At 37.2% G+C, this 26,494-nt stretch overlaps 1 long non-coding RNA gene across 1 annotated transcript; it reads left to right on the top strand.

Annotated features, from left to right (window-relative positions):
* Positions 1-24,940, top strand: LOC103092776 (uncharacterized). Its single transcript, XR_471872.3, has 3 exons — positions 1-112; positions 3,396-3,506; positions 24,478-24,940. It is a non-coding gene; the product is annotated as an uncharacterized LOC103092776 (long non-coding RNA).
* Positions 24,941-26,494: the final 1,554 nt, after the last annotated feature.

The raw sequence follows: 26,494 nt of genomic DNA, 5'->3' as shown, positions 1-26,494 counted from the left end.
AGCAGTTGAAGCCAAGCCAACTGCTGGATGGAGCTGAGAGGCTTTTGGTTTCTGGTTGAGGTGGAGAGAGAAGCTAGTTGTATCTCTGGGACTTGAGTTTATCAAGTTGGAGGTAACTTGGCTGATTAGAAGGCATAAGAAAGGACAGTGGTCCTTATATATCTCTCTTACTGACTATTTCATGCTTGTGACAGAATTGCCATTTCCCTCAATATCCTCCAAACCAACACTCATTGCAGATAATAGGGAAATCCTACTCCTTTTACCTTATCCTCTACCCTTGTCCTGTCTTCCCCAAATAAACCCCTTGTTTGATGAAGAAGATTGAGGGCTATTTCATTGAAACCTCACAGCTCACACTGAATGACTTGAAGGAGATGAAAAAGGAGGGAGGGGAGGCTGAAGGGCTTCTGAAGAGGGGGGTACAAAGGGAGGAGGTTAGGCAGAAGGAGATAACCATCTGATCTATTAGTTATTTAGTATACCATCAAATATCATCTATTACACCTTGCTAGGCATTCAGTAGATGCAACATTTTAACAACCTACCACAATATGTTCCCTCAACAGTCTCTAACACGTCCTTGCATAATGTATAATAATTACTAAATCTGACCTCAAGAATAACCTTTCTGTAATTTCTAGGAACAAAGACTTGGTACTAATTGCTATTATAAACCCCTCTGTTTGTACAGGAAATTTTATAGACTGTAGCCATTATTATTTTAACAATAACAATAACTAATATTTGTAGATTTCTTTAAGCTTTTTGAGTTTTATGTATACACATATGCATGCATGTATACACGCACGGTATGCACACAAGTATTGTACATACAGACACATGTATGTTACATATACATGTATGTGTGTGTGCATATGTGTGTGTGAAATCTCATTTTGTTCTCACAGCAGTCCTATGAGTACAATAGATATTAGTAACCTTATTTTCAGGTGAGCAAACAAGTTCAGAAATGTAAAGCGATTTTATGGTCACAGGGCTTAAATGTAAAAAATGTAAGGAAAAATTTAAACCCAAATGCAAGATTCTCTTCAGTGTGCTTGGTTGTCTCCTAAATAAAAAGAAATTATGAGTAAGTACAAATATGTTTTTCTTCAAAGAATGTTTTTTATTGAATTCAGTCTTTAATGTCAAGATTCAGCATTATTTTTTCAAACTTGAGGGGAAAAAGATAAAACTCAAAGTGAATTATAAATTATCACAGTCCTTAAATGCTCCCCTGGAGCTGGATCCAGGCTGTTTATTTTCCAAATATCTCTTCTCTCCGAAGAAGGATTCACTTTTGTTGGAGTTGTTATGTTAGCATACAGGAAAACAGGTGGGTATGGGAATCCTTGATTTTCAGGGGTGGCCCACTCAGGAGCAGATCATTAAGAGGGTTTGATTTTACCCAGACTTGCTTGTTTCACTCTCTAAATTTCCAGCTACGCTATACCATAGGGCATCCCTGATCCCAGACTACCTCACAAAATATGTACTTCATCAAATAAAGTTTTTTAATGAGGCATTTTCTTCGGTGAGGTTTTGTACCTCTTTTACCAAGCTGTTGTGACAGATGAAATCTAAAATAACTGAGAAAACAAAGGTTCAAGCTTCTGAGCTTGTCAACTTATTAAGCAGTGCATACCAATTACATAATCAATTGGGGCAGGTCCCTCACCTGACAATGGACTCTAAATATAGGGGAAATAGATTCTTATGCATTAAAGGAAAACAACCAACAGAATATAAACCAGGATATGAGATTCGGTAATCTCATTTCTAATTTAGATTTGTAATCAGAGGAAAGATTACTGATTTTCCAAATCAGGAGAAAGATGGACAAGCTTTGGGAATTAGGAGGATAGAAAAGTGAACAGGTGGACTTTCCCAGAGATGAAACAGAAAGTCTTTTAATTTTTATAATTAGCAAGCAGATGGAATTTACAGGAAAATGAAAGTTGTCTCAAAAGAGGGTCATTTTTACAAGGTAGAGTCTGTTTATTTCATATAATTCTTACAATTCTCATAATTTTCTTTTTTCATTTTTTGCATAGTTCTCATCTCTTTGCCCAATTTTCCGTCTACACTCTTCATTGTTTTCTAAATTAATTTTTTGTTCTTTTAAAAATTTCTTTAGCTCTTCAAAGAATAGTTGTTCAGCTTGTATCCAATCTGCATTTTTTTTAGTTTTTTCTTGTATCTGTGTTTATGCTATTGTCTTCTTCCGTGTTTGTATCTTGAACTTTCATGTCACCATAGTAGATTTTTGTTGTCAGGTTCTTTTTTTCTTTTTCGTTTTGCTCATTTCCTAGCCTATTTCTTGACTTTGGACTTTATTAGTGTTCTGTTGCTCTCACTTTTGGGAGGTAGGTAATATGGCCTGAGCTCTCCCCTTTGAAGAATTTCTGCTTCCTTTACAGATTAATCCAAAGTCCTGTTAGTTTTTGGTGCTTTCAAAGGTGTATAATCAGGGTAGAGGTGTGTTCACTGCTCTCTTCACCTGCACTCTTCAAGTTTTTTGCCCAGTTTGTGTCTTTTGGCTTGTACGTGGGTTGAGTTTCCAAAGACAATTGTGGGAGTCAATCACAATTAGCTCCATTAGAGGTCCTGCAGGTTCAGAGTAGCTGAATTGCTAGTTCCTTCTTGGTATTGGTGACTAATGATGAAAACTGAGTTCCCTTCTATTCTTGGACTGAGAGCCATGTACCTATGATTCTGGAACTTGTTTCTTATTCTGTACACAGTTAGACCCCCTGCTCCCTTGTGATGTCAGATTATAAGAAACCACTTATTAGGATTATCTTTCCCTGAATATCATCATGTTTTCCCTAAGAAGAGCAAAATCTGGGCCCCTTTATGGATCTAGTTGCCCCCCCACCTCATGACTGAGCTTCATGGTGCTTAAAGACATAAAAATCCCACCCACATGGAACTAGGACCCCTCTAACTTGGTATATCCTTGTAGATCACACAAGTAAACATTCCCTATCTGGCTGATTGGATGCACTTTCATATAGAGAAAAAGTTGGAGGAATGTCTATAGAAATTATCTTTGTTGTGTTCCCTTCAATTTTAGTGAAAACAAACCTCTTTTTGTTAACTGTTCAATGACTTTATTCACTGATAAGAAGAATGAATCAAACTTTCTTTGTCTATCAATCAGCAGTTTTTTAATTAATTAATCAAGACCTTAAAACATTCTTAGCAATCACTAAGTAGGAGAGTTCACAAGTCACTTGCCAGATTGGGTGAAAACTCCAGAGACCACTGACCACCCCTTGGGAAGTACTAGGTAAATTGAAAGGCTGTAATTGGTTCCCATAAAGTGGAGGAAGGGACAGGAAGGGACATGGAAAAAGAACTATACAAAAATTCCTGACTTTTCTGTCCAGGGGACCTTTGGCTTGGATATTGGACTTGTTTCTTTTTCTTTGGACTGCTCCTGAGACCCTTGGGACCTTCACTTTTTGAACTTCTTCCTGGATCCTGTGTTGGCTTGCTGGGTGAGTAGCTGGCCTTCCTTTCCTGGCTTCTAGAGAGAGTGCTTCTGGAGAGATTGGTTCTGGTGAGGCCTTCCTTTCCTGAAGGAGACTGCATTGGTGGAACCCTTGCTGAAGACACCACTTGGCTCTCTGGCTGAAGATTTTGGAGCTCTGCCAGGACTGAGCCCCACACCAGAGCAGCATTTTGGGTGATAGTCTAGATAATTCTCTACCTTCTTCTTACATTTTCCCAATTTCACTCATTCCACCTCTTTGTAAATAAAGCTACTAACAGTCATTTTGACTTAATAATATCTTTAAATTGGCAACCACAATATTACTATAGAATTCTCATATTTAGCATAAAACCTAAATTTTCAATTCTTACACTGAATACCTCCTTGCATCCCATAACCTAACCTAGCAGGGTTCTGATGTCAGGCCCACCCCTAATGTATGCATGGTCAAGTCATGGCAAATATTTCATTAATTAGGTTGAATTTGGGCAGAACTTCCATAGAATTTAACAGTGATAACAGTGCTAATCTTATAGGAAGGAAAAAGCCTTTGATGGGGATTGAGAAATTTTCTTCCACTTTTTAAGAATCTTCCCCATTGCAGTGCAAAGAACACTGAAATTCAGTCCCAATCACCAACCTGGCAGTAACTTCCACTTAAACATCCCATAGGTATCTGGAGAAGAGAGAAGGAAAGTTTCCTCTTTGCCTTCCCTGCCAGGCATGACATTTAGCAATACAGCTATTTATCCATGAAGAAACACTATATCCCTTCATCTTCAATAAAGAGATGAAAAGCAATTTCGTCTTAGGACTGGGTTCTTCTCAAACATTGGTCCTTGCCTGGACTTACTCTAGAGCTGAGGGGCTATCAAGGATATAATAAATCTTAACATTCAAAGGAGAGCTCCCTTTCTTTCAAAAGAAACAAAGAGAACTCATTCACACTTAATAAAGGAATGGTAATAATGAAATATAGATACATCTTTATAGTTAGTTTGGTACCACATTAGCCACCCCTTACTTATACTGATTATGACCTAATCATCCTAGATTTGACTAGAGACTCATTCTCCTTCATATGCATACACATGACAAATTAGACATGTGGATTGACAATGATTTTTTTTGGTCAAAACTGATATTTTTCTGGTGATAGCATATGCAATCATTCTAGTCTTTGGGAATCTCTTCTTAAAAAATGGGATAGAGGAAGGTCATAATGTAGAGACAGAGAGTGTGGGTTCAAGCTCTGGTTCAGTTTTTACTATTAGTATTACTGGATAGTCAACCACCCTGAGTCTTAAACTCTTCACCTGTTTATTTGCTGAACAGTAATTTCGCTGCAGTAAGGGTTATGAGCTAAAAAGTCATTCATTCTCCTTTGCCCTTCTAATATTTAAAAACCCTTGCCTTATGTCTTAGAATAAATACTAAGTATTGATTATAAGGCAAAAAAAAACAGCAAGGGCTAGGAAATTGAGATTAAGTGAGTTGCCCGGGAAAATACAACTAGGAAGTGAATGAGGTCAGAATTTGAACCCAGGACTTCTTATCTCTGGGATTGACTCTATAGCCACAGAGCCATTTACCTACCCTGCCTTTATAGCATTCCTAACTGATATCCCAAAATAGTTAAATTGTATTGGTAAACCATTGGCCATAATGGAAGCGGAAAGAAATTTTCTTATTCTATATTAAACACAAGATTCAACTCAGTAAGGAAGCTAAGAATTAAAAGACTTTAAGAGACAGAATTGAAAAGCCTAGGGGCTTTGCTAACTAAACAAGCTGGTTGGGGCCTGCATCATAAAGAACTAAAGACTCTGGGCTATAATAGTCTCGGGAACAAGAAATGCCATCAGTCCCTTCCCACTACTGAGGGGTGGAGAGGCAGGGAACCATATTGCAGCTAAAAACCATCAAATAGCAATAAAGAATAAATTTCAGCTCAGCAGAGACACTCAAAGAATAGTGGAGATGCCTGGTAAAGAGCAGTACAATGGAATTACCAGACTGTATTGGCAACTTTGCCCCATCAGAAGTATTAGTCGCCTAGGTGACATAAAGACTCTGACCACCTGTGCTTTCTTTATGTACACCCCTCCATGAATATCCCTGGCAAAGTGTTTGCCTGATACATGTGATTTATAAAATATCTATTTTCTCAGCATATGTATTTCTTGAATTTGTACTTCAATAATGATATGGAAATTAACGGGAAAGTATACTTTTGTATATCTAAAGGGAATCTTTTATTTATTCTTCTATACTACATAACTAAATATATCTTTGCTCTGAATTATTGTGTCCTTTAGTTAGTCTAGTAGAAGAAACACATAGATGGGGCCTATTAGCTGTGTTTTTTTAGTGAATGCTTACCCACAAAGTATGTGGTACCTGGGGTAGCTTTCTAGGAAATTACATGTTGGGGAGAGGGGACCACATGCACATGTTCTGTAAAATAAAAGGACTGAACTTGATCATCTGGCTCCTTTCTGCTCTAAGTCAAGTCAACTATCCACTAAGGACTGATTAAATACCATCAATATGCCAGGCACTGAACTGCTGGGAAAATTGGAAGACAGTGTGGGAGAGATTAGGAATTGATCAACACCTCACACCGTACACCAAGATAAAATATGCCAGGCACTATGCTATAGTTCTGGGGATACAAAGAAAGGCCAATAAAACACCTCTGCCCTCAAGAAGTTTGTGATCTAATGGGAGGCAATAACTTGAAAACAACTTTATACAAACAAAATATAGACAACACAATGTGGAGATAATCTTCCAGGAAAGGCACTAGAACCAAAGGAGGCCAGAAAATGCTTTCTTGCAAAAGATAGGATTTCAACAGAAATTTGGAGGAAACCTGGGAAACTAAAATATAAAGATGGAAATGAAGAATATTCTAGGCATGGGGGACCCTTGGTAAAAAGTCATGAAGTGTGGAAATGGAGTATCTTATTTGAGGAATTAAAAAAAGAGGTAGTGTTACTCAATTATAGAATATGTGGAGAGGAGTGAGAAATAAGAAACCTGGAAAGATAGGAATGGACCTAGTTATGAATGGCTTTAGAAGCCAAATAGGTCATTTAAAATTTGATCCAAGAAATAATAGGGAGCCATTAGAGTTTGTTGAAGGCAGGGGGTTGGAGCTGATGATCTTGGTCAAATGTACCATTTTAGAAAGATCACTTTGACAGTTGGTTAGAAGGTGGACCAGAGTGGAGAGATACTTGAGGCCAGTTGACCAACTGGTAGGCTGTAGCAGTAGTTGAAGTGAGAGATGATGAGGACCTTCAGTAGAATGGGAGCAGTGTCAAAGGAGAAAAATTTTATGCAAAGGTTGTTGTGAAGGTAAAATTGAAAAGTCATGGTAACACATTGGATATGTGTGTTGGGAAAAAGTGAGGAGTTGAGTATGACACAGAGTTTGTGATTCTGGGTGACTGGGAGAATGGTTTTGTCGTCAACAGTAATGAGGAAGTCAGGAAGAGATATCTTGAAAACAAATCTTAAAGTATCTTAAATATTATAGTTCTTCCAGAACTGTCTTGGTCAGGTTCATCTTCTCTTTTTGACATCATCTTAAGGATTCTTATTATTTCCTCATATAACAGGTTAAGAAGTGGTGGCTAATAATGATAATGATGCTAATATGAGCAAATACAGAACTGAATAAATGAAGACCGTAGAAAGACACCCAAAGGAAGCATTTAAGTGATAAGTTGTTATTGTATCTGGACTTATATTGTCCTTTTAAAGTTTTATTAGCTGTAAATATTTTTAATTTTTGTTATTGTTTAAAGTTAATTTCACAACAAATTATTCCTTTTTTTAAGGGGACTCATAGGGCACCACAGAGACCAGGAGAATTAGCAGCAGTTGACACTTTAATGACTAGTTCCCAGTTTATGGCCTCCAGGCCCTCTGGGTCCCAGAATAAAGAAACAGCATTGGTCTTTTCTGAGGCTTGTAGTTCAGCATTAATGCAGACTGTGAGATATTATTTCCATGAATGATTTGGATTTTGTTATCCAAAGAGAATTGTGGGAGAAGTAAAACTTCAGAAGAGAGAAGCTAATTGTTGGAGGGGGAATCACTTCAAAAAATGCTCCATCAAATCAGTTTTTCTGATATGTTTTACTGACTTTCAAAAGAATCTCCTTCAAAAATCTTCCTTCCCATTATGAGTCGGCCTGAGAAACAAGAGCCTAGAGCTCCCTCCAAAAATGGGAAAGAAATGCTTCTTAAGTTATATTAGGGGACAAAGAAGGATTTTAAAAGAGGGAGCTGGAACTATCCCATGCATGAATGTAAAGAGAATTGGCGATGGAGAGAAAGCAGAGCTGCCAAGGGAATGACCATGGGAGTAACACAATGGGTAATAAGAAGTTGATCTCAAGATAGGGAAGTAGATGGTAGAGAAGCACCCCACTGCCTGAATGAATTCATGCCTCCTGACCCAGATGAACTATATCCTTATACACTGAAAAAATTGGTAGCCATCAATTGGTCAGTCGATAAATACTTATTAGATGCTTACTATGTTCCATACCCTGTATAAGCTTTGGGGATACCATGAAAGGCAAAGGACAGTTCTTGCCCTCAAGGAACTCACACTTTAATTGGGAGAAGAGAAAAAATGTAAATAACTATGGCCAAATAAGCTATATACAGTGTAAGTAAGAGATTCAATAGAGAGAAGGCACTCAAATTAAGGGGGATTGAGCATGGCTCCATGTTGAAGGTGAAATTTTAGCGAGGACTAATTTAAAAGAATTCAGTGAAGATAGAGATGAGAAGGAAGAGAACTGCAGGCATGGGGACTGCCAGTGAAAATGCCTGAAACTGGGAGAAGCAGAGTTTCAGATTTCAAAGTATGTCGGAAATGAAAGTATATGGAGACTGGAATAGTAGAGAGGTCCAAGTTGTGAAGGACTTTGTATGCCAAACAGATGCTTTTATATTTGATCCAGAAGGTAAGTGAAATACATTGAAGTTTATTGAGCAGGGGTGTGACAGTTAGCCCTTAGCTTTAGGGAGATTAATTTGATAGCTGAGTAGAGGATAGACTGTATATAATTGGGAGAGACTCATAGCAAGGAGACCAAGTGGCAGGCTATTGCAATAGCCCCAGTTGTTAGGTGGTGAGTATTTATTCCAAGGATGGTAGCAATGATATAGGGGAGGAGGGAGAATACCCAAGAAATGTTACAAAGGTAAGATCAACAAGACTTGGCATTAGATTGAATAGGAGAAGAATTCAAAATTGAGTGAGGAGTTGAGAATGACACTGGGTTTTTTAACTGTGAAGACTGAGAGGATGATAGTGCCATCCACAGTATTAAGGAAGCGAGAAAGAGAAGAAAGTTTGCCAGTAAAGATAATGAGTTCAGTCTTGGCATATTGAATTTAAGATGTGATTTCTGAGTATTGTCAGTGATCTTTGAAAGAACACAAAGAACAAAGATAACACATGATTGGAAATTTTCAATTTTCAAAGTGGAAGTTCTAAAACCTAAAAGCCATTGATCTTGACTTTTATTCTTGGAAAATTCTAGAATGGATGTTCAGTGATGATTCAGGAAGTAGTGGATTTCTCCAATGGAAAGGCTTCGATAAAGGAGGGATGACTATTTGTCAAATGCATTTGAAAGGGGAATGGAGGTGGCTTAGTGCATTGACAGCCAAGCCCAGGGACAGGAGGACTTGGAATCAAATCTAGATTGAAGTACTTCCTACCTCTGAGACTCTGGGCAAATCACTTAACCTCTCAGGGATAACTTACCCTTACCATTTTTTTGCCTTGGAACCAACACAACCAATTCAAAGACAGAAGGTAAGAATTTTTTTAAATGTATTTGAGAGGGGATTCTTTATACAGGTACCTGCTGAACAAGATGGCTTCTGAGTCTCCTTCCAATTTTGAGTCAAAGGGAAACTGGTATGAGAATGGTTTGGAGTATGAATGGTAGCCTTGAGCAACAATGTGGTAGCAAGGAGAGGAGGGAAATTAGGATTATAATAAAGTTCATTTGTTGTTTGGTTGTTTTTTAGTCATGTCCAACTCATTGTGCCCCATTTGTGGTTTTCTTGGCAGAAATAATAAAGCTGTTTTCCATTTCCTTCTCCAGCTCATTTTACAGATGAGAAAACTGAGGCAAGCAGAGTTAAGTGACCTATGTAGGGTCACATAGCTAGTATATGTTTGAGACTGAATTTGAACTCATAAAGATGAGTCTTCCTGACTCTAGGCCTGGAACTCTATTCACTGTATTCCCAACTTTCTCAAGATTATGGTAAAACCTGATATCAATTTAGTATTTTACCTTTTGCTTATATTTATTCTTCATAACAACTTGGTCAGTTAAATACTACAATATTTGTGCTTTCATTGATAGAGGGAACTCCCGGATGAGAGGAAATCCTCTACAAACACAGACTAGCACCTTTTCTGCAACTAATCAAGTAATCAATGGCCCAGACAGGACAAAACATTGCCCAGGATCACATAGCCCACACGTACCAGAGAAAAGATTTGAACTGGGACTGAAGTCCAGTTCTCTAATCATTAAGCCTTGCTGCCTGTTTCTACAAGTATTATTGTCTGATTTTTATAGATGAGAAAATTAAGAATCAGAGAGGTTCAATGACTTGTTGATCATTCCTCAACTAGTAAGAGATATCTGCTGACTCTAGGGTAAGAAATCTTTTCTCAGTATACTATGTCATCCAATGGGATGACATGCTTTTAGAGCTGGAGTACCTTCAAGAGATGGTGTGGGATTGAGGACAGAGTGTTTGGTTTCAAGTCACAAAGTCTATAATTTGAATCCATTTGTAGACATGTACTATCTGTGTGACCCTGGCAGCATCACTTAAAGTCTCTTAACCTTAATTTTCCCATCTCTAAAATGGGGTAATAACAACCACCTTGCAGGATTCATGAAGATAAAATAAGCAAATGTTTGAAAGTGCTTCATAAACCCTAAAGCATAATAAAATGTGAGTTCTTTTTTATAACCCAGTCATTCTCTTTTTGAGGAAACATCTCCAGAATATTTAAGTAGCTTCTCACATAGATAGGAAATAGCAGAAGCAGGATATAACCCAACACTTATTCCTTATAACAAAGAGGAGGAATGCTAAAGGTAAAGAACAACCAACAGATGAGATGAAAAGACTGATCCTTCCAAAAACAAAGCCATCTACCTTATAGTTTCCCCTAAAGTTGACCATAAATAGAAACTTTCATTTTTCAGACATGTATTTACTATCTCAGAAGGAAGCTTGGCATAACTTCATGGAGGTGCCAACTGTCTGCTAGAGATGAATTTATCAGTGGTTGGATAGACAGTTCAGGCTCTTTTCTTCTTCCGGAATTGCTTTTGCTGAGCTGCCAATCAAAGTAAGTTTGTAGTCTAGCAAGATGGAAGCACATAATTGCCATTTGTGCACATCTCAGCATGCAAGAAAGAAACATATTTCCAACCTAGGGCTCTTTATCAAACAACTGATGAGTAGCATCCAGAGCTGGGGAGCTTCTCAGTCACCTTTGGATATGTACAAAACAAAGTAAAGAAAAATATCAGTAGGTTTCTGAGTTAGGCCATCATTTACCACCTAACTCTAGAGGCTGCAGTAACAATGGCCTGATCTTTTTTGTCAGCTCCCATAGAACAGCGGTTCTCAACCTCTCAATTTGTAGCAATGAGAATACATAATGCATATCAGGTATTTACATTCCAAATCATAACTGTAGCAAGATTACAGTTTTGAAGTAGCCACCAAAATAATTTTTTGGATTGGGGTCACTGCAACATGAGGAGCTGTATTGTGGGGTCACAGCATTAGAAAGGTTGAGAACCACTGCCATAGAAAGTATCAGAGCAATAAAAGAAGATGTGGGCACCCACTGAGCAAGTGAATGGTCACTGAGGCAACTGTGATTACTCAAGGGTCTTTTCTGTAGCCATCCAGGAGACTATGACTCAAGGACCTTATTAGTGGGAAATGAACCTAAATCTCACATCTTCCCACACTGAGTGTCTTGGTTGGTGTTTTAAGATACCAAGAACTAGAATATTTTATACAATATTTAGGTTTCTTTAAAATTATTGTTTTTTAAAAAAAAGGATTTACTCACTTGGACATAGTTCCTATTTCAGTGAATACTTGAATGGGAATACATCCTAAAAATTATTCTAATCTCTAGCAAAGGTATTTGTTTAATCTGTTACTCTTTTTCCTAAAAGGATAGGCTTAGAGCCAAAGATCATACTATTTGCAGAAAGAGGAGCTGGTTTCAAGTACTGTCTTTGTCATTTATCTGTATGATCTTGGGCAAATTACTTAGCCCTAGATCTTCGTTTCTTCATATGCAGGCTAAATGACCCCTAAATTATCTCCTGATTCTAGATCTATGACTTCATACCCATGTTAATTTGGAGTATTCACTTAACGTCCATAGCTCTCAATTTCCTCAACTGTAAAATGATAGTAAGAGAATCTGAATATAGAAACTTCTTGCATCAGTGCAGATTGGCAACTCAATTCATGCATGAATCTTAGGTGAATGGATATCCAATGATGGAATAAACTGATCCTTATGAACTTCAAAGGGAATGCTCTAACACTTTTGCAAGTGGAGTTGGTAGTATACACCATCAAAACTAATATCACATATAGCTGAATTTGGTGAGGAGGCAACCTTAAGGATGGATCCAATGGTAGATTGACCTGACAGCCAAGAGATCTCATACTTCAAGCCTGTACCCAAGCTGATGAAGGAAGAGACCTATTCATTGCTTATATCCCACCCAAATAAACTAAGTGGAGACTTTTTGAGGGCAGAAAAGAATTCCCATGACCATGAACTATACCTTGAATATATGTATTCCATGTATGTTTCAATAACTTCTGCTTTGAATTTGACCCCATTGTCCCCAGAAAACATGTGTATTTTAAAAGAGAAAGCACATCCCTAGGTTAGAGGTAGATGCTTTGTACCAACTACCTTAAGTTTGTCCCATCTCTCCCCCCACTCCTCCAGGTCTAAAGGAAACATTTTGCAACTTAACTTTTCTATCTGTCCCTTACTAGACTATTTTAGTCAACATCCACTCATAAAAATTAATTAATATCAAATGGTTAATTGATGTTGAGGGGAAGAACACCTGAGGGGGCTCATGAGTGAGTCTTAAAAACTCAAACCCCTCAGGGTTATACCCTTCTTAGAACCCAAGAAGCCTGTGGGAGGAAGTAGTCCAACCACCTTTCAGCACCCAACATGCTAGTACAGTATAATTTGGGACACTGAGTCCATGGAGAGGTGTTTTAATTAGATAATCTGTCTTCTAGAGATACTATGTCTCCAGTCATTGCCCTGACCTGGATCTGTGACTGAAGTACTGATTAGTTATATCACTTGCCTTTTATCTGCCTTCTATATGATTTGCCTTTTATATAGTTGTCAGATTGGAAAATTGAAGAATATGATCATAGAAAAATAACTCTTGAGATGGATGGGACATTAAAAGCCAACTAGTGCAGCCCCTTTATTTTACATGAATTGAAACTGAGAGCCATAAAGGTTAAATGACTTGCCTAAGATCACACAGTTAATGACTGGTATTAGTGGGTTTAAACCACAGTACACTGACTCCAAATTCAAGGCTCATTCTGCTATCCTGGTCCTTTCCAGTGCTAACATTAAACATGTCTGTGATATTTTTGTACTTTGGATAAACTTTTCATAGAGGCTGTTGAGTGAAAGAAAAACTCTGATTTTGCTACATGTCTAAGCTCATTATTTCCAAATGTTCATGAACATGCTCCCATCACACTCACAAATTGGAAATTGTCTGTCTCACTTCAAAGAAAGTGTGACACTATTAAAGTAGATAAATGTTTCAATGACCAGTATTTAATGGAGGTGGCCATAAGCATCCTAGTCAAGTACCTTTTGGAGCAAAGTAATGCTGGCTGTTAGACAATCTCTGTGGCAGCATGGACTATAAAATAAAAGAAAATCTACGAATGTATGTATTAAGAGACCACATTAGAACTTTAGTATATCATGAAAAGAAAAATAGCAGGCCTGATAACATCTTTTACATGCAACTGCCCAGTAGACCTGGGAAGATTGAGACACTATAACTAAAAACAATTGTGCCAACCTAAGCAAAAGAAAGTTATTTAAACCCAAATTGAAGATACTTTTGTATCTCAGTTTCCTTGTCTGTAAAACAGGGCTAATAATAACACCCACCTGATTGTTGCAAGGATAAAATGAAATAATGTTTGTAATGTTCTTTGCATATCTTAAAGTGAGACATAAATGCTAGCTATTGGTATAGTTGTGATTATAATTATTCCTTATTATGATATTCAAAGTCTTCCATAATTTGTCTTTAATCTCTTTGCAGTATCTCTTGATATTTCTCCATTTCACACGCCTTGGGCCACACCTAAACATTACTATTTGTCATTTCTTAAACATATCCTCTCCCTTCCTACATGCTGTCCTATCTCTCTTGAATATCTCCCTTCCCCAAGGCTGTCTTTCTCATTCCTATCCATCATTCAGGGCTCAGGTCAAATATTCCTTTCTTCATAAAGTTTGAACCGACACCTCTATCAGAAAGGCATTTCTCATCTCTTCATGTCACAGAGGGTTTTCTTGCTACTCTTTTGTATTTAACTTTTTATTATAGTAATGGCATACTTCAGTCTGCATTCATATTCTTTCTCTTTGACTTAGCAATACTACTACTAGGTCTGTAACCAAATGGATCGAAGATAGGAGAAAAGTGACTAGAGAGAAAAGTTCTCTCTATAACAGCTCACAGCCTTTTATTCACGAGTCACTTGGAGCTGTCTTGGATCCTTGCATTGCTGAGAATAGTTGTCATTCACAGCTTGTCATTGTATATTATTACTATCACTGTGTACTATGTTCTTTTGGTTCTGCTCACTTTACTTTGCATCACTTGATATAAATTATTCCAGGGTTTTTTGTGATCATCTTGTTTGCCATTTCTTATGGCACAAGAGTATTCCGAGATATATAGGCTTCTGGTGATTAAATCTAAAAATGGACAGGGGAGAGTTAATCCCATCTTCACACATTACAATCATATACCACAAGTTGCTCAGCCATTCCACAACTGATAAGACACCTTTCAATTTCCAATTATTTGCCCCCACAAAAAAAGCTGCTATAAATATTTTTGTACAAGTAGTCACTTTTCTCTTATCTTTGATCCCTTTGGTTACAGACCTAGTAGTAGTATTGCTAAGTCAAAAAGTACACACACAGTTTTATGATCCTTTGGGCATGATTTCAAATTACTCTCCAGAATGGAAGTATCAGTTCATAGCTCCACTAACAGTGTAGTCGTGTCCCAAGGCTTCCTATCATCCTAAGGAATCATCTTCCTCTCATTGAAGAATTTGAAGGTGACCCATAGAGTTAAGTAGATGAAATCACCATAGGAGAAAGCAAAGAGAAAAGAAAAGAGGAATCAGCCAAAGCTGATGGCAATCTTTAGGAGATAGAAGAGGAGCCAATAAAGACTATGGAGTCATGGGCAGAGGTAAGAGGTGAACCAAGAGAGTGCAGTGTTGTGGAAGCCAAAGGAATTTGCAATGAAGCATGATGACTAAGCTTGAGCCCAAGCCAAGACTTGAGCTCCTGGGTGTCAATGCTATTAAGCTCTCTTTTTAGTTTGATCACATTCAGGGTTCCAGAATATATCTCTCTACATCTTTTTGAGGATGGCCAACGTTCTTAAGTTTGTTTGTTTTTTTGCATGGTTTGTCAATTGAATCCCCTCTTGGTGTAACATAATAATTCCTTAATTATTAATATCCTCAATCTCAAAATAGTCTCAGATCACAGCATTTGATGACACATTCCATGTTATACCCTCACTGCTTCCCTCACAGTTATTTCTATCCCCAAACTTTCAAGTCTTTCATATATAGAATTTGTTTCAAGTGGATAAAAGCATATATCATTAAAAATATATCAGCAGCTCCCATTCACTCAATATGTTAATATTGAGTATTACTAGGCCACATCAGAATTATGATTTTCACAGTAAATTATTTTAGAGATATTCAATTTTCAAAGTTTTTTAAATGTTCCAAATTCTTTTAGAGTATAACAGGTTTTTTGGTCTTCCAATGATTTCTTATACAAACTCAAACTTTTTTGGAGATTTTTAAAAGGCCATTAAAATTTAATATCTAAATACTTCCTCTTCCTCTTAGGGTAATACTATGGAAAGACAGAGGGCTGGATCTGGAGTCAATCTACTTGGATTCAAATTTTGGCTCTATTACTTACTATTTCTGTTAGCTTGGGAGAATTACTTCCTCACTGGTCATCAACTATAGCACAAGAGGTCTGGACTAGATAAGTTCTAAGATCCATTGCATTTCTGGATCTATGACCTTCTAGTCTTTCGCTATTGAAGTAGAGAGACCTTAGAAGAAAAATATTGCAAACACAGTAAGATGCTGTTACCATTACTATTTTTTTTAGTGTTTTTCTTTGTTTCAGGAAAAGTCCAGTGCTTATTTGGGGAGGTGATAGACAAAAATGATTCTGGAAAGAATGTAATGTAAAACAAAAAGCAATAGGAAGGGGGCAGCAAAGGGGCTCAGTAGATTGAGAACCAGGCCTCAGACACTTCCTAGCTGTGAGTCACTTAACCCTTAGTTGCCTAGCCCTTACCACTCTTCTGCCTTGGAATATATACTCAGTGTTGATTCTAAGATGGGAGATAAGAGTTGTTGTTTTTTTTAAGCAATAGTAAGACCTTAAAAAGCAAGGCTGAATATTTATAGTCAAATAGCCATAGAAGTTGTCCTCAGTGACTTCCTTCAAGAAGAAAACCTTGTGGTACAATGGGAAGAACACTATCTTTGGAACCTGGGCTCATATTTCTCATCTCTGATGCTTACTGCCAATGTGACCCTAAGCCTCAGTTTCCTTTTATGTAAAATGTGGTTAAACTAAATGGTTTCTGAAGTCTGTGTCTAATGAGTCTTGAAATCTATGTCTAATGAGTCTAAGACTGGATATGTGGCCTTGTTTGTGGTTCCAGAACATTGCCTGCTATATCTGGAAGGAAAAAAAAAACACAAACTACCTACTTTGTTTCAGGCACTGTACTAAGTATCTTAGAAGTATTATTTACAAATGACCTCATTTGATTTTCTCTAGGCTTCAGAAAGCCCTGTTCCTTTCTTCTACTCTGCTTTCCTCCCCCTGGCAGTATTGGGTCTCTGGTGTAGATTTTCTAGATTCATGCCCTGCTGGAAAGAGTCCTTGCAAGTCTGATGCTCTGAATGCTAACTGATCCTTTTCAATGCCTTGGAGAAACAAAATTGCTAAGTGGGTGGATCTTAACAAAGTACCCCTCCTTCTGATTGGGCAATAAAAGCAAATGAGGCATTTTAATTGGGGTTTACAGTCATCTTTATTGTTGACAGCTCCTACACTAGTCCTGTGCAGCAGGGTTTCAATTGTATTCACTAAAAGAAGGGTTGAATCACCAAAAGACTATTCTTGGTGATATTTTTAAGTCCACAAGAACATTGCCATCATTATTACTCAGCTATGAAAATTCTTAACCTACCTTGCATTTTCAATGGCCATTTAGCACGCAGGTGAATGCATGTACTGATTAAATCAAAGCCAGTAACTGCCAAACTGGTGATGTGAAAACTTCCTATGCTATAAAAACAAAACCAAAAATTATTACTTCTGTGAGCTCCAGTTAACTAAGTTTTTTCCCCTCTTCCTTTTTCTGTCTTATCTAGGTAGCAGAGAAAAGTAGGATGTAGGAAGATGAATTGTCTGTAGCCATTTTATATAAAAGAAGTTTCTTGAGATCTTTCAATGTGGGGCTGCCACGAGACATAGAAAATACAACAGCAACTTAAATTGTGGCAGAAGACAATAAGACACAAGAGGCCAAAGGGGGAAAAGGCAAGGAAAGACAAGGAGTTTTCAATCTGTCTTTTTAGGGGTCACATTTTACATTTGGATAAGTATATCCCACCCCTATTCCCAGACCTTAGTGATAACATCAAGAGACTACACTTGGAGAAAACTGCTAGAAAGTCACTAAAGAGCACAAAAAGACATCGAGTGCCAGTATTCCAGAAGCAGCTAGATGAAGGGAGGTGAAAGTGATGGGTCAAGGGAAAAACCATCATGCATCTTTCACATTTATTTTAAAAAATGCTTAAGAGAAGGAGGCAAACTACTGAATGTGGCTATGGAAAATCAGGCACAGAATATTGCATGAGGCGGTGAAACTTCAGTCTCTGTCTAGGATGAGATCTACTCTCCTAGAATTCTGAACTTGTGTTTTGTTCATTTGGTTTCTGCTATAGTAAATGTATTAGAATCTACATGCTAGTGAAGATTCTTTGGGGTCAATTGAGAAAGGAAAACAAGAATCTCAATGGGATGAGGCTAAGCCATGAGAAGATTTAAGAATTTATCAAGTAATTATATTCCTAGACTGAGAGCTTGGTAAAGCACTAGAAAAAAACAGTCTGTAAAACAAAACAATAACAATAATCCTAGTGTTTCATGCATGCACCATGAGGAAGGTGGTATATCTCAAGCTCTGACCCCCATCTAGTGTCCCAATCAAACATAGCAAGTCCCTAGGAGGGTTGTTTCTTTCCTGGGTGCCTATGGAGGAAGCTAGGGCAGCTTGTCTAAAGTACCAACTAGTACCTTAACTGGATGTGGCATTCTAAAGTCTATATAGAACAAAGATATTAAACACAGACCCTTGATTTGCAGAGGTCCCATACACAACCCCAAAATAGATTAAATTGTAGTTGAGAAACATTTCAAATAATAATCAACTTATTTTACTATAGATCATTATTACTTATATTTAAAATATTAAAAATAAAAATACAATGACAGATAATGTTTGCATGTGATTTTCTAAGTCAATATGCAGTTCACAAGGATCCTTATATATGGATTAGTACATCCCCATTTTCTTTTTAACACCACTGATATAGAGTATGAAAAGAGAATAAAAAGTGTCTTTCCTTAGGAAATATCCTTTGTGGTCTTGACAAAGATGAAAGAAACTGCTGAAGCTTATGTTGGCATTACTTTACCAACAAACATGGCTTCACCTAGGTTGGTGACTCCACTCATAGTCCCAATGTCCAGAAGCTTTTTCACAAAAAATGACAAGTATCAAAGCAAGAGTATCAGCGCTGATGAGGCTATTGTTGATGGTGAAACATCTAATCAAACTACCATCTAAAGTAGGAATAAATCTGAAATCAATGAGAATATGTTGCTTTGGGAAGTAACATCTTTTTCTTGTGGTTTCCTTGTTTTTTTTTTCATTTTTTCAGGATTTGGTTAATTTTTTGTTGATTACATTAAAATTCCTCAATATCTCCCTCATTCCCCTCATCACCCTAGAGAAGGCATCATTTCATATATATACTATGCCTTTCATGTTTCCATTTATCAGTTCTTTATCTAGAGCAGGACATTCACAAGTAATTCTTAAAACACTATTTCTGAAGCTGTATATAATGTTCTCTTGGTTCTACTCATTTGTCTCTTCATAATTTCATGTCGGTATTTCCATTTTTTAAAAATTAACCTGCTCATATTTCTTATGGCTCTGTAGTATTCCATAATAATTATATATCAAAACTTGTCCAGCTATTCCCCAATTAATAGGCATCCCCTCAATTTCCAGTTCTTTGCCATTACAAGAAGGACTGCCATAAATAGTTTAGAACATAAAAGTTCTTTCCCTTTTTCCCTACTAACCCTGAAAAACAGGCCCAAAACTGTTTTTTCTGGGTCTAAGGGTATATACAGTTTTAGAACTCTCTGGGCATAATTCCAGATTGCTCTCCAAAAATGGTTGGATCAGTTCACAGTTCCTCCAATGGTATATTAGGATTGAAGAGTACTGACAGTTCTGAACAAATATCATCCCCACCAAGCAGACTCACACCATTTATTCAAAAAACTTCTCTGGCATCCATGTTTATGAAAGTGAGAGAAATGATCAAGGAAAACAACCTATTGGAAAAGGTTGAGTTCACAGGAATCCCCCCTGCAGTGTCTCTCAGATTGAAGTGACTTTTAACTGCAATAAAAATGGCATCCCAAATGCTTCTACTGGTGATGGGAGCATGGGCCAGGAGAATAAGGTCACTGTCACCAATGACAAAGGACACTTAATCAAAGAAAATATTGAGTGCATAGGCCAGGAACCTGAGACATACAAGAAAATGAGAAAAGGCAAGTTGTTTCCCAAGAACTCACTCAAGACTTATACTTTCAACATGATAGCCAGTGTAGAAAGAAAACTAGAAGGCAAAGCAGGTGTGAGAGCACCCAGCAGATCTTTGATAAATTCAATTAAGTCATCAGCTGAATGAATAAGTACCAAATTGCTAAGAAGAATGTCAGCTTCAGCTGAAAGTATTGGGAAAGTGTTGTGATTCCATTATTACTAAGTTTTATGTGAGTATATGAGCTTTCCATGAAGCTTATTTGGTAGTGCACCAGGTGGTAGAGTCTCCCTATTTGGAAATAACTCTTTTGAGCCCAGCATCAAAGAGCTTCACTGATTGATTATACCAGAAGAGATCTTTCATAGGAACTGATCTGGAAGACACCTCAAAGGCCATTTTGTCTATTATTGCCATTACTCTGTACAATGTGCTCCAAGTTCTGTTTATATCACTCTGCATCAGTTCCTGCAGATCTTTCTAGCTTTTTCTGAAATCATCCTACTTATCTCTTCTAGAACAATAGTATTGCATCACCAGCATTTACCACAATTTGTTCAGTCATTCCCCAATTGATGAACATTCCCTCAATTTCCAATTCTTTTCCAGCACAAAAAGAGCTGCTTATAAATATTTTTGTACAAGTAGATCCTTTCCCCTTATTTATTATCTCCTTGGGATACAGATTCAGTAGTGGTATTACCAGATGAAAGGATATTGCACAGTTTTATAGCCCTTTGGGCACAGTTCCAAATTCCCCTTTCTGGACACTTAAAAAACCTGGAATGTGTTCAATAGGGAGAAAAGTGGAAAATATTGCCCTTTGTTGATGTTATAAACAAGTAGAAATGCAATTCTTGTTCTGGAGAATAAAAATCCATATAAAATTGCCCCACATTTGTACATTTAAACATATTCTTGCACACATGGAAAACAACCTATCACCCTAAGGGATCAATTAGCAAGTATTTTCTAAGCACAGTACATGTTAGGCAATGTGTATATAAGGTATACAAAGTATACAAGGACACAGGTACACAAGAACAAAAAGAAGAGTCCTTAATCTCAAAAAGCTTGCATTCTACTATATTGTATTCATTAAGATAGGATATTAGTTGGGGGGAAATTGGTTTCACTGCAATATCTAAAATCCCTGTGTCATTATCTAATCTTTCACCATAGGAAACATAATTATCTTTCTGCACCATCATTTATGTATGGATAGACCACAAAAGAAGAGAGTATTTTCCAAATGGAGAAGCATTTGAGAGATGCCTCTTGTGGAGACTGATTTTATCTATAAGCCATTAATGGAAAATGTCAGAGTTTTCAGAGCTAGCTTTGCCTGGTCTCCACATTTGGGAAAATAAACATCTCAATAACTCCTCTGTGTCATTACAAATTCTGAAACTTCAAAGGAAAGAATTGTGAGCCTCATTTTTTAGGTCTAAATCAAGTTTGTCGTTTTCCTGCTTGGTTGCATAAGAAAGTGGGCTTGAAGATCTCAGGAAACAGGTTAGTCCTGGGAAGTTTGACTCTGATTGAGAATGAACTATCTTTATTCTCTCTAACAACACACTGGAAACTCAATTTATAAGGCACATTGAATTCAATTTAACAAACATTTATGAACTCTTGACAATGCAGTGTGTTAGGGCTGGAACTTAAAAATCAAACAGATAAAGGAATACTATGCCTGCCCTCAAATAGCTTACTTTCTACTGGTTCATGCAATATGTAAATGGATAAGGAAACATAAGATCCTTTGTGGAGAAAAAAAAAGATGAATAGCAAGAAGAATCAGGAAAAGACTATTATAGGAGATAATACTTTAATTGGTCCTTGAAGAAAGAGGAAAAAGAGTGTTCCAATCATGGGGAATAGCCAATGCAAAGGTACTAAGGCAAAAGATAAAGTCACATTCAGAGATCCATCAATCTACAAGCATCCATTCTGCAATTGCCATGTGCCAACCACTGTACTGTCACCAAGGACACAAACACAAAGACAAAGCTGACTTAGTAACGGAGAAGATCAGGAAAGGTTTCATCAGCCAGTGAAAGAAGACTGGAAAAAATAGGCTGGATCCAGATTGTGGCTTTAAATACAAGACTGAGAAACTTGTATATTATCCTGAAGGCAATGCAGAGCCCTTGAAGATTCATGAGGAAGAGAAGAATATTTTGGTCACTGCATAGGGGATGGATTAGACATAGGATAGACCAGAAGCAAGGAGATCTGTTAGGAGACATTTGGTCAGGGAAGAAATGACAACAATCTGAACTAGGGTGGTAGCTATGTGGATGGAGAAGAAGTGATACATTTGATACATACTTACAGATAGATTTAAATATAGTCATATATCTCTCTCTACAGAAAAATATATCAACACATATAGAACATCTTATATATGCTTCTATCTGTATGTATTAGGTATATTATACACAAGTATATATGTAACTATACTACATAAGTATATGACTATATTTACTTAACTATATATATTATGGAAGTCTCTAACTATACATACTTAACCTCATATGACTACATATATACATAGATATAACTCTGTTCCTAACTAGATATATAAAATTAAATAGTTAAGTATATAGAGTTAATGTAATTAAGTAAAGATACACGGATATATAGTTAAATCTATATGTGCTTCTATAGTATATATGTGTCATTATTTATATAAAGTATATAAGCATGTGTAAAGTTATATATAATGTATTATACATATATAATCTAGATGCTTTTGAGGAACACTATTTTCATCATTGTTTTTGGAAGAATCTCTTGACTTTATGTGGCATGATAAAATGAACTCTAACTTTGGAGGCAAAGGTCCTCAGGTTGAATGCCCCCTCTGTAATTACCTATGTGACCTTGGGCAAGTCACTTAGCCTCAAGGGGTCTCAGTTTCCTCATCTATAAAATGATAGCTTGGGCTAGATGGCCTCTACTCTAATTTTATGACTCGATCTCTTACTTTCATTTTTACAATATCTGAGAACATGGGCAAGTCACTCAAACTCTCTGAATCTCAGTTTTCTCATGTGTAAAATGGGGAGGCTGGCCTAGATGATCTCTCACTTTAATCTTTTCAGGTCTAAACAGTCAGCTACTCCTAGGCTACTGGTTGTAGCCCTTTTATGTGAGTGTGACTGTAGAGACCAAGGCATCACTGACAATCTTTTCCATAATGGAGAGGCAGATATTGGCTTTTCACTGTGGGCGGCAGGGATTGAATGGAGCAGGGCAGCTCTATATTAAAGGCTGGAGATGCCAACAGACATCAGATTTTCATTGCAAGATTTCTGAGGTCACAAGACCAGTTTATAAATCTCAGACCTGGAATTTACCAGCTCTGTATAGACTTCAGCCTATAGTTATTAAGCACTTATTATGTGCCAGGCACTGTACTAAGCACTGGGGATAAAAAAAAATCAAAATAATCCTTACTCTTGAAGAGCTTAAATTATAATGATATGTACATGACATGTACAATGTGCACAGATATGGATATATACACATACACACACATATATTACATATAGTGAGAGGCAACACAGTACATTGGACAGAGAGCTGGCTTTGTTCAGGTTCTGCAGGTGACATATATTGACTGTATGAATCCGGGCATGTTAGTGAATCTTTCAGCACTCTAGGCAAATCTTTAAGTTTACAAACTGTAGAAGGTGCTGACCTATATCAGTGGTGAGTTTCCTGTTCTGGGAGTATGATACAAAGGAAAGTGCCAGTCTAGCCCCTGTCTCTCTTCCTAAAATGCTTACATTGCAGAATCAAGGTAACTCAGAGTATGAGCTCCTTAGAGAGCAGAGACTCTTTTTTGTTTCTTGGTTTTTTCTTTATATCCCCGGTGCCTAACTCAGTGCCTTGAAGCATAAAGTGGACACTTAAAAATACTTCTTGAATTTTGAAAATGGGATTTTGAGCAAGCCAAATCACTTTACTGAGCTTCAATATTCTATTCTTTAAAATGGTGATGATAATACCTTCCCCACTGCAAATGATGGTCTGTATGTATGTGTGTGTGGGTGTATTCGAGTGTATGTGTTTAGATTTGGTTCCTTACAGATTGAGAAGCCATGGAGTGTAATGGAAGGAGCTCTGGGCTCAGAGACCACCTTGCCCACTTCCTACTTGCTTATGAGTAAAAGTAAACAAGAACCTTAACCTCAGTTTCCTCATCTATTAAATGAGGAAGTTGGGTGATTTGGCATGCCGAGTCCTTTTGAGCTCTGAATCCATTATTCTGTGAGCAATAGCTGAAAAGAAATCTTTATAACTATAAAATGCTAGGCAAATGTCAGTTAGTATTATTTTATGGTCTGAAACATCAGGATGAGAACTCAATTAATTCCAACTCAATTAATTATCCCAGTGTTTGTTGCCAATTAAGCAAAATATTTAGACATTTGGCTGAAGTTTTCTGTGTTCATCCAGATATTTTGACATCAGAAAGCCAGATTTATGCCTAAGAGGCAACAACTTAATTGTTACCTGATGCTTTGTCCTTTAGAGAGATCCGAGATTTGGTCAGTGTAAGTGCTCCCCCTAATGGTGCACATGGTGATTTCTTATTGCCTCACCCTGTGCAAGTCTTTATTTCTTGTTCTTATCTTTAGGTGAATCTTTTGTGGAGGATTCCCCATCCGCTAAGAGACTGGAGACCTTGCACTAGTTCTTGTGATCTAATTGCACACGTGTAGCAGTCAAACTGTCCATCATCTGCCTCATTCTTCCTGAATAACCAGCCTACCTTCTTTTCTCATCATAAATATCCTCAATGTCCTTTATGTCACTTCTAGAGTATAACCCATCCTTGAGAACAGGCTACGGACTGATAATGCTCACTTATGTGCCTTACCTATGGCCTTTGACTCACCTGTCATTTGTATTCTTCTACAGTCACCCTGATCTTTTACTTGTGCCCACTGGGTGAATTAAAAGATTAAAGTAATGGCAAACATCAACTACATTGTTACCTGAAATTTTCCATTGTTTTAAACCACACCTTTTCCAGGTGGAATTTCCTTGCTTACTTTGCCTCCCTATGTACACCCCAACAACTCAATAGAGGAAGTAAGAATTAAGCAAAAAAAAACCTAATAAGCCAACTTTTTAATGATGTCTTATGGTTTGGCATTTGGGTTGATTGGATTGATTTATTAGGAATATATAGGGAATGGTCCTTTTACAAGTGCCTAATAAGGTATTAAGTATTACATTAAGCACTTTGTCCTTCTGTCATTGCACTAAGTGTATTTCAGTTGAACTGAGATGTCACTGAATGGGGGGCACAGATGCTTTGACATCTTTTATGATTCTTTTTCATGTTCATCCAAAAGTCAATAAAGTATCCTTCCAGCAAAGGTGAACTAAGTTTACACAAATTTCCTTTAATTTCATATATGCTTGAAAGAATGAACTTACTTAAATAGTTGTACTAATCCAAATGACCATTTGGGAAGCAGTGTGTCACAATGGGAAGGGTGCTAGATTTTCAGTCATAGGACTTGGGCTCACATCCCAGCTCCTACTACTTATGGAAACCTAGGCAAATCATTCTTATCTCCCACTTCCTTCATCTATAAAATGAGATGGCTGAACTTGATGCCTTTAAAGTCCTTCCAGTTTGAAATCTATGATATTATGATCATTCAACTTACCTTTGAGACCTAGTGTTGGTTTTGATTTGTTTTGGTTGGGGTTGTGTGTGTGTGTGTGTGTGTGTGTGTGTGTGTGTGTGTGTGTGTGTGTGTAGGTCTAGGGGATATTGTACATATGTCCTTTCATTCCTTTGTAGAAATCCCCTCAACTCATGAAGATCAGAAACTCTTAAACTTATGCTCTTAGACACTTGACTAGAGATAACAACAAGGACAAATTATTTTTCCATGGTCACATAGCTATTGTGTGAGAGATAGGATTTATTTTTGATTCCAAGGCAGGTTCTCTATCTACTATGCTATGATGTTTCTAACATAATATCTCACAAAGAGGTTATTACTTCTTTCTTGATATGCTAGGAAGTGTTAATGATGTTAGGAATTTTGAATATTCCTCCTCATTAATGGCAATAGATCTGCCTCTATGCACTACATCACTCTTTCCCTCTGTTCCTACTTATCACCATAATTCCATTACATTCTCTTGACAATGCTGTTTTTATCTCCTGGCATTATTTGTTAATGAAAATTTTCCTTTTGCTCAGACACATCTGATTGTTTTATTTGCAAGGTTAGATTCCCAGCTCATGTCCAGGAAGATGTTGGATCAACATGTTTAGTCAAGCTAAATATGTAAATCACTTCACAGAACTTCAAATCAATAAATGTCCTGAAATCCTTCCCTCTCAGTTTTATCAGCAGTCAAGTTAATTGTCAAAGATTCAGCAAAGCTTGGTTGACAGATTTGAAAGGAAAAGATGTAGCAGGTAGAATTTAGAACAAATTCATAAAATCTTGACTATTAAGAGGGCATCTGCCTTTATTTACTAAGGAAAGTTATGAACCTCTATTACATTTTTATTCAGATAAAGGTGGACAAGGTTGTCTGGGATGACAGAAAGGAGCTGAGAATCCATCCAGCTGAACTCTCTCATTTTACAGTTGCAGAAACTGAGGCCCAGAGAGAGGAAGC

Source organism: Monodelphis domestica, chromosome 8, assembly GCF_027887165.1.
Source record: "Monodelphis domestica isolate mMonDom1 chromosome 8, mMonDom1.pri, whole genome shotgun sequence".
In the NCBI taxonomy this organism is placed as follows: Eukaryota; Metazoa; Chordata; class Mammalia; order Didelphimorphia; family Didelphidae; genus Monodelphis; species Monodelphis domestica.
Note: the sequence above shows the minus strand (reverse complement) of the source record. Positions and strands in the feature narration are given on the sequence as shown.